Genomic DNA, 14,567 nt, shown 5'->3' with positions numbered 1-14,567 from the left:
AAAATAAATGAATATTTATACAAACACAAGTTAAGTAACATTTGCAGTAAAAGTCCTTGTAGTCACTGGGACACAGCGTCTTAGGCACAGGAATGAGGCAGGACCTCCTCAACAGCACAGAGACCCTCTGAACACTCAGGCTCATGGTGACGACATGATGAAGATCTCAGTGCCATCCTTGTCGTTCCGAACTGCCCGGAAGCCTTCAGAGGAACATTTGGGAACCAGGTTGATGGAAATATTGTTGATGCAAGTGTAGCCGTCAGATACATAAGATATATCCTGGTGCAGCCATGTTTCTGTAAAGCACATTCATTTACACTCCATATATTCCGTCTGACTCCTACCAAATGCCGTCAGCTCTTTAATTCCCATTAGCCAGTGATCATATGTTTCCAATGATCAGAGGCTTATATCTAATGTTCTCCATACATCTAGTCCGAGCTCTCCTCGTTCGTCTCTTTTGTTTAAAATAGTGACAAATGTAATTTGTTTAATTAAAACTGAGTACTAAATAGAAATGTAATTACGTCTGCTGTTCTATACTTTGCTCTTCTAGGGATTTATTTTCATCTACATATTAATAATTTATCTTTGAAGGGCTGCACAGTTTTGTTTAAACCATAGACTGTATAAATGGACGTAGTGTCCGTGACGTCACCCATAGGATTCTGCAGAGTTGCACAGAAGTCTAAAGTAGGCGGTGTCAGCCACTAACGTCTCGACCTGGTCTCGACAGTCTTTACATTTAAAGTCAATGCAGAGACGCGGACAGACGCAAATTCGCTCCGACGGCGAGCATGAAGCGGTGGACGCAAATTCCGCTGCATGATTGAGGCGATTGAAAGGGGCCTAGTTCAATTTTTTCAACTCGAGCGTCATATTCGTGTGACGCGATCTCGCGGTAGCCAATCAGTGGTGAGGATCTCAGCCTGCAGTCACTGCCGTTCAACCAGAAAACATCAGCCGTTAGCTGTTAGCAGTTAGCACACACAGCTCCTCATATCTGGTCAGAAACTATACAGAAGTTAAAGAAGAACAAACCACAGACTTTCTGTGTCATGGCGAATACAGTCACTGGTTTATTTATGTCTGTAGGCCGTTGTTGTGAGTATGGACGGAGCTATACAACATTAGCTTAGCCTGATTGATCCGATCTCCATTCAAAACATGCATTTTAAAAGTTTTTTTCGCCTGCCGTCTTGTCTGCAGACTTGTTAAAGGATTAATTCATGGTTTTTACTAACCGGTATCAGTATGTTGTTACTTCGGCATCATTTTGAAACGTGTATTACAATTAAATCACGGTAAAATATGTTCATTTTGTTGCAGTTGTAGCCCCCTAGCCAGCGCGTCTTGTTTGAATGATGCGAGTAAACACAGCTGACAGCCGCTGTGAAACTCGAGCGTTTAGAGCGATGTGATAAGAGTGATTTGAGCGAAGCGATTAGAGCGAAGCGAATATTCGCATCGCGTCCGGTGTGAACGCAGCATCACACCGGAGTGTGTTATTTATGAAAGATGTGCGTTAGAGGGCTGTAGAAATCAATACAAAATGATTTGAATGTGTTTTTGAAATTCATCACTCTGTACTACAAAGATAATCAGATTATGAATGAACAGTCTGCAGTTAATCAAAATTTAAATATATGTTATTATTAAAATAATATTCAACTGTTATCAGAATTTAGTGTAAATGTAGTGTCATGCTGTTCGGTTGTCTCACTGCAAGACAATAGAACCGCCAGAGGTCGCTGTATACCTAAAACCACCAACGGGTCAAATTTACCCGCTATTGATTTTCAAGGTACAATGTTATTTTATTTATCATGTAGAACAGTGAGTTTTGATCGCACAGGGATGAAACGTCAGTGACATGACGCCTAGATATCTGTTTCCACAAGCAGTTAACTTTATATTGTTGTATAAAAATAGTTAAATATTGTATGAAGGCATTAATCTCACATCACTTTACTGACCACTATTCGTAAATAGTGTAAATAATACTAAATTGGGTGATTTTTCTAGTATTAAAGTGGTAAGATGTCATTCGGTAAAACGGTTATAACTTAAAGTCAATGAAGACAATTGTTTGTAAAATGATGAAAATAATTTAAAATCATGAACTATTCTATGCGGCAAATTTTTTCAAGTCTCTTGATAAACATTTTAAAGTTTTGATAAGATGCACATTTAAAAACATACAGAAATATCTAAAAAACGTTGTTCCGCAAAGAAACATTTTCCTGAATATCATTCGGTAAAACAAAGTTCAGAGGCCATTTTGAACTATAGTCACATGACTTTAGTCAGGCTACATGTGATGATATCACTCAGAGGACCCTTGAAGACTGCCCAAGTTGAAGGTAAGTTTAAATTTTGCTCATAAATTTGAGATGATTACACCTTTTCCATATGTGGTACCATGTGTCACAGATTTGAATGTCATTCGGTGAAACGTCAAAAAAGTGTTTATAAAGTTTTTAATGTAAAAAACATTAAGTTATAGATGAAATTTGAAGTTTACAAATTGAGGTCAAGGTCATTGTTGCTAATAGGCGACCAAGGAACTGCCTGTTAGGAATGAATTTCTATGAAATGTGTCATTCAGCAAAACAGAATTTGTCATTCAGTAAAACCGTTTGTCTGAATGACATCTGTTATCCCGAATGACACAGTGGATTTAACTGATTTATTTCTTTCTTTATTGATTGTTTTAACATGCTATAGAGTTTGTATAACTGAATTAATTGTATTATTTATTTTTATTTTTTATTATTATTAAAAAAAGCATTTTAACAGATGCCTGTGTCCAACAAGGAGAGGGGTGCACGCTTCCGTGCAAGGATAAGGGCGGATCCTGCTGCTAGGGAGGAGAGACTAGCAAAGAGAAGGGACAGGTATAACTGTGAAGGTGTATGAGAGCAGTAATGGCAGTAAACAGTATAGGATGCATTGTCTATAAGCCTGAATTTGTTTTCCATATCTACAGTACCACTAAAAAGTGCATTTGGCAGTTAACTTGGCTTAAATCTTCATTAAAAAGAATAAACAAATTAATATCTAATAAATAAATACATGACTAAATTAATAAATACTTTGTAGATATAAACAGAGGACGCAAGCTGGACAGCATGATCATCCGTCCGTCACAGAACTGACAGCATCTGCTGCTGAAAAGCAGAGGGAACAGTGGAGGCTCAATCAGAGGCGACGTAGGGAAAGAAAGAGGCAGGTGGAAGCTGTGATGAACCTCACACCTCTGTCTGAGGACTCTTTTGAGGAGCCTCCACAAGTTGCCCATCCTGAACCATCTCAGCAATCTTCACCTCCTGAACCATCCCAGCCATCTTCACCTCCTGGACCATCCCAGCCATCTTCACCTCCTGGACCATCCCAGCCATCTTCACCTCCTGGACCATCTCATCCATCCTCCCTTCCTAGGCCATCTGTTTCTGCTCAGCCATCCTCACCTTGGGAGGGACCACTCTCATCCTCAACACCTGATAAGGCTTCATGTGGAAGCAAGACAAAAAACTCCAGCCATCGAAGTGAAAACCGTACCAGGAAACTGAGGGAGGAAATAGAAGAGTTAAGAAAGCAACTTTTAAGAGAAAAAAGGTTTCATATGATTTGAAAGCATTTTTACCTGTACTGGAATAATGTAGGAAAAAAATGTTGACGGATGAAAAGCTATTGCCTTAAAAGACAAAATATTTAATATTTGTAGTTTTGGTGTGAAAATGTTATACCTGGATATAGATTCCTTATAGATCAATAATTACATTTTTCAATATCTGTGACTGTGTCATTGTCATTGATTTTAATATCATATGGAAAATAGCCTTGTTTTGCCGAATGACATTTTCAAGGGGTTTATACAATGAAATGCATAAAAATGCCTTATAGTGTTACCTTTTTCAGTGGGCACCTGCACAAATGAAAAATACATATTTGAATTCACTCAGAAAATGCTGAAACTGACTTGCTGTTTCATTTTTATTTTTTTGCCATTTTGAAAATATAAAATGTCACTGACCCGTCATACCAATAGAATCTGTGGAATCTCACCTTTTCATATGATATAGTTTGTTCAGATAGCATGAAGTATAAAATATCGCTACCAGTGCTGATTTAAACGCTTGGTGTTAGACTTGTGTTTTGTTTAGGTACAAACCTCTCTCTCTATCTATAACTATCTATCGATCTATCTATAATTATCTGTCTATCTCTCTCTATATATATATATATTAGGGATCGACCAATATGGCTTTTTAAAGGCCGATACCCAGTGGCGGTCGGCCCATAGGGGCGCCGCCCCCCCTCTTCCCACATGTTTGATTGTCAGTCAAATTTAAAAATAAATAAAATAAATATTATATATATATTTTTTTATCTTTATTTTAAAAGAACAAGGTAAATATTATATAGTTGGTATCAGTAAAATGTATGATCTACAATAAAATCTCGTTTAAAATTGTTTTACGATGTCTAAAGTTACTGATAAGTCACATGTTTCCTGTAGATTCAAATTTACATGCTTATTGTAGTTGTAAGGGCAATGCCTGTGGCACCATGGAGCATATGTGTGGGCCGGACCTGTATTTTACAGGAAAGGAGTGAGCAGAGGCTCGAGTTGTCGATTCTTGTTCAGTTTTCATCTTCCTCACCCTCTCAGACTTTGAGTTGCGCGCGCTGCTAAAGAGACGCGCTACCATGGAAACCAAACAATGGTGTAGCTGTATTAAAGTCCGAGTGGAAACAGTTGTGAGTAAATGTGATTGTGTCTTAAATCGGGAGACAAACACACACACACACACACACACAGTTCCAACCCAGTCTCATGGCATTTCGTGTTCACCAACACGATTTTTAATCTATTGATTCGTGTTCACCAACACGATTTTCCCCTTTTTTCCGTGTTGCACAGCACGATTTTAAAAGCAATATATTTCTATTGGTAGTCTTTCCCCTTTTTTTTCGTGTTGCACACCACGATTTTAAAAGCAATGTATTTCTGTTGGTAGTCTCACGGCATTACGTGTTACAGGAAGACCTGAAGCTGTGTGGTTCATAAAAACATGTTCTTACTCAATATCAAGCCACGATTGTTGCTTTTATTTAAAATCGTATCATTTCGGACTTTTGTTGCTGTCTGTGAGGAAAATAAATGGGGCTCATTTTTCCTTCTAATTTGTTATTCTTTTCAAAATAACACACTGTTATTTAGTCAACAATAACACACAATTATCCTTGTTTTTATTTATTTGTTTAATTCTATAATCTCTGGCTTTTTTGCCGTCCTTCAGGAACTGAATTTCTAAATAAAAATAACCGGAAACAGACGTAGGCCTATAAGGGACATTTCGAGCATCATAGAGTTTAGGATGGCCGAAGACACTACACTACCCATAATCCCCACCTATCGTTTAGGACTGCAGTCCCCGTGATTAAACTTCAAGTCGGGATTGGATGTTGGAGTGGCAGTGCGCCAAGGTTACGGAATCGAAATTGGATCGACAATTAGAAGTTGCCAGTATTAAACACCAATTATTAACCAATTAAAATGAACCGATGAAACATCTCTCTGACACAGTTTAAACGCATTTCAAGTGGAAGAATTGTTCGCGTCTCCTCTTCGTGTCTCGGGAAACTGGAAGCTGTATTATTTTCAAAAAATAAAAATATATATTTTTTTTTTAACCATAACGGGTACTTTACACAACATTGAGTCAAACTTATCCTTGTTTTAATCCTTGTTTTATTTACGTTAAATTGTTGTTGTCGGTTAATTTTCCATTTTATTTATTTTGGATTAAGATATCATTATTTTTGATTTATTATTATCATGTTAGATGTTTAAACTTTTCTGCATTTTATAAGGCAATATATACTTTTTTGTTTTTGTCCGTAGGCTACTTAGGTTATTAAAGAGTTATCGTGTCAAAATATAGGAAATGTATTAATATTTTATTGTATAATCGTTACAGGAAATTACATAATTCAGAGCACCACCTATTGGCCAAAGACGCTGCCACCGGCATTGCGATCCATCCTCTGACAAAGTAAGTTGGGTCACTAAAGTCTGATACATGTTTTGCTTAGATTTAATAATTGGGGCTTTTTTTTAAGCCTTTACTCGCATGGTTCATCATACATACTGAACTGTTCTAAGTCCGAGAAATGCTTTCGCCATAATCAGCAAAGCAACATTAATGTGAAATTATTCTTGCGGGCGGCTAGCTAGCTAGCTCACGTTCAACATAAGCTTAAACTAGTTTAGCTACATTTATATCAGCTCATAAGTGGTGTGTGAAAAATATTTGTCTTAATTACGGCTACATACGTCGTTGTTAAAGTCTGAGTTATACGTTATCTTAATCGCTTTTGTTTTACACATGACAGTAATAACGCTGGCCGACATTTTAATATATGTTTGGGGGGGAGGGGCATAGTCCACGTCCATGTGCTTGTTACGCGTATGAAACAGGAAACACGTAAATGAACTCAGTCTGTCTAAAGTTGTTAAACCGTCAGAATGTGCATTTAAAAAAACTAGTTTCACTACATAATTCACTTTTTCTGTTCTCTCCTGCAGCTCCCGTACCCACACCACAAACCCATACACTGATCTACACCATCATAAAACCAACGGCACTTTTAAGAGCCAAACTCAACCTATCTCTCTGTCTATCTATCTACCTTTCTTATAGTTATTGTCTCTATCTTTTTCTCTCATTCATTATCTATTTCTTCATCTATCCATCTCAATCTTACAATCTGTCTCTCTATCTCTGTTTGTCTCATACAGCAGCTGTTGCATATCTGTTGTGTCTGTCTGTCTGTCTGTCTGGCTGGCTGGCTGTGTTGCAATGGCAACAAAACACAACCCAGACCCCAATAATCCCACATCCAAAGAAGGGAAACACATGGCTCTTGAGCTGAAGCATGAACACATGCTAGCTGAAGCTAAGGTTGGTGTTTTAACCCATATGACCTCATTCATTTCCCACTTAAATTTGGCACTATCTGTTATCCAAAAAATGCTGAACAGGCCAAGAGTAACTGGATTTTGGATCAATGTATAGGGCCTTTGCAAAACGGTTCATCATTACAACATGGGGGGCAGAGGCTTACTAAATAAAGCTTGTTCAACTTGTTTTACTTCATTAGTTGTATATATAAGGAAAAACTTGAAGCAAAAATGTTCTTCAAGTGAATGAATTTACTTTTATTTGTCCACTGTCATATCATATGGTACCAGTTTATCAGCAACATCAACCTTACATGAGTTGTTACTTGGTCACAGAAAGCAGCTGAGGAGAGGAAACGGGCACGCTCTGTAGGAGACACTTTACAGTCCCCTAAAAGGGGCTGTGTAGGACGTGGCAAGCCGAGAGGGAGGCGTGGAGGGCGACGCCAAGGCTCAGCTACAGGTTGAAATCCCTATTATTTTACATTTTTATGAATTTACTAAGTAAATGGTTGGAAAATCGAATTAAAACACAGTAATTGCTTGTTGAGGGTCTACAATAATTCCAATATATAAACGCATAGTGACACTACAGTCGGAGACATTCCCACTGTGGTGTCATAAGAACTATGCTTTATTTAATTTCACATGCTTTTAAACAATAGGTAGATAATACAAATCATCAGTTATCTGTTGTTAACCCTCTGTGTGATGTTTTACAGTCACATCCCCCCCGACTGAGGGCTTCCTGTCTTCCAGTTTGGAGGTTCTACTGAACCTTCAGCACAACACAAATTTGGTAAATCACAAAAATGGCTTTAAGTTTAAAACTAAAATAAATGTTTTAATAAATTGTGTTGGTGAGAGAAAATAACCTTATACACAACTGACAGTTCAGGACGCGAACGAGGAATGTAATTCAGTAAAGATATTGGCCAGTTCCATACTGAGCAAAGAAATGATCCTTGATTTTTAGTGTTCATCTTAAATATAGTCATTTACAGTTAAAGTTTCCCATTCTGTTCACAGAAAAGAATATGGAGAGACTCTGACATTCTTTCCTCATGTCCTCCTCCTGAGCCTCAAAGAACGTCTGCCTCATCCTGGTCTTTTCGGCAGCAGAAAGCCTCAGAGCGCTGGAAAGAAGCGAGACCACACCACCTACAATGCCTTCTAGAAAAAGAGGCTGTTGGTCATGCCCTGTGTGGCCTCTGCCACGAGCCGGCTGTTATTAGGTGAGATAACATTTACCTTTATTTAAATTACTTTACCTAATTGTAATTTTTCAGTATTAATGCTCAGTGCCCTGCTATTTCAGCTAACATGCATGACTTTTGGGATGTTAGAAAACTGGATACCTAGAGAAAACCCACATGAAAATGAAAGTAATTCTAGGATATTAGAATAATTTTGTATTTCCTCCCAAGGTGTAGAGAGTGTCTCCCCAAGGAGTGGTTCTGTGGAGACTGTGATGTACTTCATCACAAGAACCAGCCACTCCACAACAGGGACAGTTTAATGAATGTTTTTTTTAAACCAATTACGGTAGTCCAACAACGTGTGTTGTTAGAGTGGAAGGTGGATATGACACCCATGACCAAGGTATGCTCTCTCAAACTTGCATTTTGATGTTCACATGTCTCTTCGGCCAGCATATAATTAAGCAATAGCTCACGACAGGCCGTGGTATATGCTCATTATATCACAGCTAAGGGGCGTGGTTCGGCCCGACGCGAAGTGAGCTATTGCTTTTATAAAACGGTTACCAAGTGTGGCAATATGAAAGAAAAATACACACTCTAATTTAAATAGTTTTTATTAGTAAAATTAGTCAAAATAAAATAGTCCCTCCGTTGCCTTCTGCACAAAACATAGTGCAAGGTGGTTGCTATGCAACAACACTAACAGCAAGCGAACATATTAGACAGAGAGCGTTGATCCATTATTTGGCTGTTTATTTACATTAATGTGTATGTTGCTGTTTATTGTGCATCCACTGAAAAACTGTCCAGCATCAGTAGCATGGCTTACGTGGTCACTTCTATAGGTTGAGGTTGTTCGAGGCTGTTGCTTGGCGTGGCGAGAATATTGCTCCACTTTCTCCGGTCCCCGAGATTGGGCTTCCAGTAGCTCTGGAGAGAGCTTTCGCACCTGTGGCCACTAACGGTCATAATTTCTCTGCTTTGTTTCAAGACCCGCATCAGAAAGCTTTTGAATGGTGGTACTTTTCCAGTTGGTCTACCTGCTCTTCACGTAGCTCTGCCTGTCGTAGTTTAGGTGCTTTTTTTCTGGAGATCGGCACTGCTCAATCCACTCCTCAATACTATAGTAAGACCCCCCCGGAGGTCGAAGTTAATCTTAAATGTTTCCATTTTATGCTTTGTAAGTTTGTTTCGTAACGGAAGAAATTTTAATATATTTATAAAACTGACAAGTCAAATCAAGCAATCTGATTGGTCGATAGCGTTTTTGCGGACCTCTTTGATTACAGATTTGAAAACATCGTTGCTTGCTTTAAAAGTAGCACAATTCATTATGTTTGTTAAGCTTGGGTGCACATGAATCGCGTATGAACAATAAGTAAATCAGACTCGGTATTCTCTTCAGCATGTCTCCGGTAAGTTTATTCACAGACTGACAACAGTCAACGTAGTGACGTCACATTAGGACGTACCTTCATACAAGAACAGAATAACAGTGCGACTGCTACCGTAGTACACAGACTAAGGGCGTCATCAAATAACAATACTTAACACCCCCACTCGCTCTTAGCTTACTGGGTTACCTGAGAACAAAACAAAATAAGGCTTCTTTTTCTTTTACCTTAACTATGTTAACTCTTTGCCCTTCTAGGTGCCAAACATATCCTGAACAAACCTCTTTAGCTTTATTTTGGTTGCTGGTTTTGTCATCACATCAGCGATCATTTGCTCAGTAGGACAGTATTCCAAAATTACCTTTCCACTATTTACAGTCTCCCTTATGAAATGGTACTTAATATCAATGTGCTTGCACCTTTGCCTGTTTACTGGGTTTCTGGCTAGTGCTATAGTACCTTGGTTGTCTTCGTACACCTTTGTTTGTGCATATTTGTATTTGTCTATACCTCTGAGTAATTGTTCTAAGTAGATGTATTCCTGTATGGCTGATGCTAAGGCCATGTACTCTGCCTCGCAGGTAGATAGTGCAACCGTAGGTTGTTTCCTTGCCTTCCATGAGATCAAGGAGCTTCCTTCACTGAGACTGGCACAATATATTCAAATATTCAAATTTCTTTATTAGGATAAACCCCTTGAGGTGAATCACCTCGTTTTCAAGGGGGTCCCAAGAAAACAAATAACAAACAAGTACAACATACAAACAACATTCACACACATACATCGGAAGAAATAACCAAGAAATTACAAACATTCAGCCTAAGCATACAGCACATGGTAATACATTATAGGCGGTTACATTGAATGCATATCATTGGGTAGAGTAAAGTAGAGTAGCTGTACTATATATACAAAATCATAACAATAAAGACTTAGAAATAAAGACTTAGAAATGGGCAATAGGTGGGTCATCTCATGAGGAGATGGTGAAATAAGATGGAGCCTCAACAACCCTTAAACAATAAATAAAGTACTTCAGGTCATACAAAAACATTCAACCTTGAGGTGAGACGACAATGCACGCTTGAACAAAGTCAGAGTAGGGAGAGATCTGATGGTAGCAGGTAAGTTATTCCAATCAGCAGGAGCTTTAAATTTGAAGGCTCTTTTGCCAATGTCCTTTTTAACTAGAGGAACGGTGAAGAAGAGCTGAGAGGTATGTCTAACTTGGTGGGTTGATGTAAAACGAAAGAGATACTGTTTCAAATATGGGGGATAATTAAAGTTGAAACTTTTATAAATGAACTCAAGCCAGTGCAAATGTCTTCTCAAATCAGGAGAAGGGAGATTGAGGTTTAGGTACAGTGCACAGTGGTGTGTATGGAAATCACAACCGAGAATAAATCTACACATTCTATTGTAAGCAATGTTTAGCGGGGCTAGAACAGATTTCGGAGCATTGAGATAAACAACGTCACAATAGTCTAATAAGGGAAATAGCAGTTGGGTAGCAAGTTTTTTCCTAACTTTTAAGGTAAAACAGTGCCGAGAGCGGTAAAGAGTACCGAGACCAAAGTTTACTTTATGCAGTATATGATCAATATGAGGTTTGAATGAAAGGTTAGAGTCAAGCCATACCCCTAAATATTTAAAACTGTCAACTCTATGCAGAATTGTACCATCATTGCAAGAAATATCACATGAGCCAGTCAAAGATTTGAGTTTGTGTCGGGTACCAAAGATCATAGAGAAGGATTTAGTTTTGTTCAAAAGTAACTTGTTCTGGAATAGCCAGTCTTGCAGGAGGGTGAAATCTGACTGGAGTGAAACTTGAATTTGAGAGAGATTTGGTTTTGATGTGTAAATAACGGTATCATCTGCATATAGATGAACATTACAGTTTTGAAAAATGGAGGGCAAATTGTTTATATAAATGGTGAAAAGTAGTGGTCCAAGTGTAGAGCCCTGAGGTACTCCACTATGCTGTATAAGGAGATCAGAACTTTTCCCATTCAAAATAACACACTGTTTTCGATTATGTAAATATGAGCTAAACCAAAGTAATGCACTTCTAGAAAGTCCAATAGCATATAATTTATCAAGTAGTAAATAGCGATCAACAACATCAAAAGCTTTGGTAAGATCAATAAAGATGGCACCAGTTAACTCCCCTCTATCAGCTGCAGAGAACACATCATTTGTGAATTTAAGTAGGGCAGTAGCTGTAGAATGATTTGATCTAAAACCAGATTGAAGGGGTGTGAGAATGTTGTTAATACTAAGGTATAGTGAAAGTTGGTTAAAGATGATTTTTTCAAATATTTTGGCAACAGAGCATAGGATGGAGATAGGCCTGTAATTATTGCAATCAAGCTGATCACCACTTTTATGAAGAGGAATAATACGTGCATATTTCCAGATAAGTGGTAGTTCGCTGGAGACAAGTGACAGGTTGAATAAATCAGTAAGAGGGTACATAATAATATTGGCGGCTAGCTTGAGAAAACGATTTTCAACCCCATCAAGTCCAGCACCACTGCTTACCTTTAATTCACAAATTACTTTCTGCACTTCAGTTGGTCGTATTTTCCGAAAGGAAAAAGAACTGGTACAAGGTGGCATATTACCAGGAGAACTGGTAGTCGGTTGACTGTCAGGGAGAAGCGAGGAGCAGACAGACGAGAAATGATTGTTGAAGACCTGGGAAATAGATAGTGGATCATGTAGAATATTGCCATCAAGCTTAATTTGATTAATTTGATTAATTGAATGTTTTTCAGAGATGTTAGTAATTGTTTTAATTTTTCTCAAGAATTCTTTGGGATTTTTAAAGTCACCAGTCAGGCATTCTCTGTAGTAAATAGCTTTGGCATTAGAAGTTTTAGTTTTGCTTAGATTTCTCAGTTTTCTATATATTTCCCAGTCAGCATTGTCTCTTGTCAGATGGTATGTTGTCCATGCTTTGTCCCTTTTCCTAAAGAGGTCAATAAGTTCAGGACTGATCCAGGGGAGATGTCTACCCTTTACCTTAATAGTTTTCCATGGTGCATGTTTATCTACTACTTTTGTGAACTCGGAGAGAAAAAAATCCCATGCATCTTGAACATAAGGTATTAACTGAAATCTGTCCCAGTTAATAGCAAGTAAATCATTCAAAAATAAGTCAAGATTCAGTTTTTTATATTGTCTGATACTAATCAACTTAGGGGGCACTTTCGGAATTTGAATTTTCCACACACAGTAAACAACACAATGGTCACTAAAACAGTCTGACATGATACCAGACTTGGAAAATCTGTCAGGATGAGAAGCCAGTATCCAGTCAAGAAGAGTTTGAGACCGGGGTGTAATACGAGTAGGCTCTTTAATAAGTTGAGTTATCCTGATGTACTACGTCTGTCTGTTACGTCTGATGCCCAGTCAGCATCACTGTACACTCTCAGACCTAGTCTATCTGTGTCATTTCTCTTAAAGCATAACCCCTGTTCTGCTGTACCTTTAAGGTATCTGAACACATGTTTTACTGTGTTCCAGTGCTCTTCAGTTGGTTCAGCAAAGTGCTGAGATAGTTTACTGACCACAAAACATATATCTGGTCGAGTGCATGTGGACAAGTAGATTAAACTTCCTACTGCCTCCCTGTACTTTCTTGGCTCTTTAATGTTTTCAGCGTCTGCTGTGTATTCTAGTTTTGGCTCACATGGTGTGTCTCTGGACTTGCAATCCTGCATTTCAAATCTCTCCAGTATTTTGCTCACATATCTCTTTTGAGACATTTTGACTTGACCTTCTGTTTGCTCAAAATCTATACCTAAGAAATATTTCAACTTTCCCAGGTTTTTCATTTTGAACCTTTCAGTGAGCATCCCCTTTACACTTTCCAATACACCCTCGTTGCTGGCTGCTATAATGAGATCGTCAACCCATATTATTAGGATTACCTTTTCGCTGTGCTTTTCTCTTGTATACACACAGTGATCAGCGGGGTTTTGTACAAAACCATTTTCAGTCAAACATGTATGTAACATAGCATTCCAGTTTCTGCCTGACTGCTTTAAACCATAGAGAGATTTGTGTAACTTGCATACTAACTCTTCACCTGTTTTTGACTGTTTCTCATAACCTTCTGGTTGTGTCATATATATTTCACAATCAATGGGTGCATGTAAATAGGCTGTTTTAACATCCATTTGGTGTAAGATTAAGTTCTCCTGTGCTGCCTTTTGCATGAGTACTCTTACACTTGTCATATCAGCTGTTGGTGAGAATGTCTCATCATAGTCGATTCCTGGTTTCTGACTGTAGCCTTTAGCTACAAATCGCGCCTTGTACTTGTCTGACCCATCAATGTCACTCTTGAGTGCGTAGACCCATCTACCCCCCACTGCCCGTTTGCCTGGTGGCAATTGGGTGAGGTTGAAGGTCTCGTTCTCCTCCAGTGATCTCATCTCCTCGTTCATGGCATTTTTCCACTGCCTTGATTTGGGTGACGCTATGGCGTCCTGGAAGGTTTGAGGAATGTCGCATACTGCTCTGTAACAAAAATCCATGCATGTTTGCAGTTTGTCCTCCGTATCGTCAGTCTCAAACTCCTGTAGGTGAGCTGGTCTCCTCCTGGTTCTGGGTGGGTTTTTTCTGTTTGGAGTCTCGGTGACTTTACCCGGCTGTGTACGTTCAGTCTGTTCAGGTAAAGTCCCAGAAGCACCACTTTGAGTATCTTGACCTGGCACATTTCCCACATCACATTCATCAACAACATTTTCATCGCTGTCCTTGACCCTGGGATGTACATCACTATCACCATATTCATTGTATGACTCTGGTGTTTGTGTTTCCTTTTCTTTATCCCCCTTTGTTGTGAATTTTACCAATCTGTGCTTTTGGACCCTCTCTGTGTCTGGATAATACACCAGGTAAGCTGGGCTATTTTTATCATAGCCTATGAAAACACCTTGCTCACACCTAGGGTCGAGCTTTCCCTTCTCTTGTTTGTAAGC

At 38.6% G+C, this 14,567-nt stretch overlaps 1 long non-coding RNA gene across 1 annotated transcript; it reads left to right on the top strand.

The window, feature by feature from the left end:
* The first annotated feature begins 6,604 nt into the window (after positions 1-6,604).
* On the top strand, positions 6,605-7,732 carry LOC307013718. The gene is made up of 3 exons (XR_013801031.1): positions 6,605-6,974; positions 7,310-7,436; positions 7,696-7,732. It is a non-coding gene; the product is annotated as an uncharacterized lncRNA (long non-coding RNA).
* Positions 7,733-14,567: the final 6,835 nt, after the last annotated feature.

This window comes from Notothenia rossii (assembly GCF_949606895.1).
Source record: "Notothenia rossii genome assembly, chromosome: 7".
Lineage (NCBI taxonomy): Eukaryota > Metazoa > Chordata > Actinopteri > Perciformes > Nototheniidae > Notothenia > Notothenia rossii.
The sequence above is the reverse complement of the archived record's forward strand: the minus strand, read 5'-3'. Positions and strand labels throughout refer to the sequence as shown.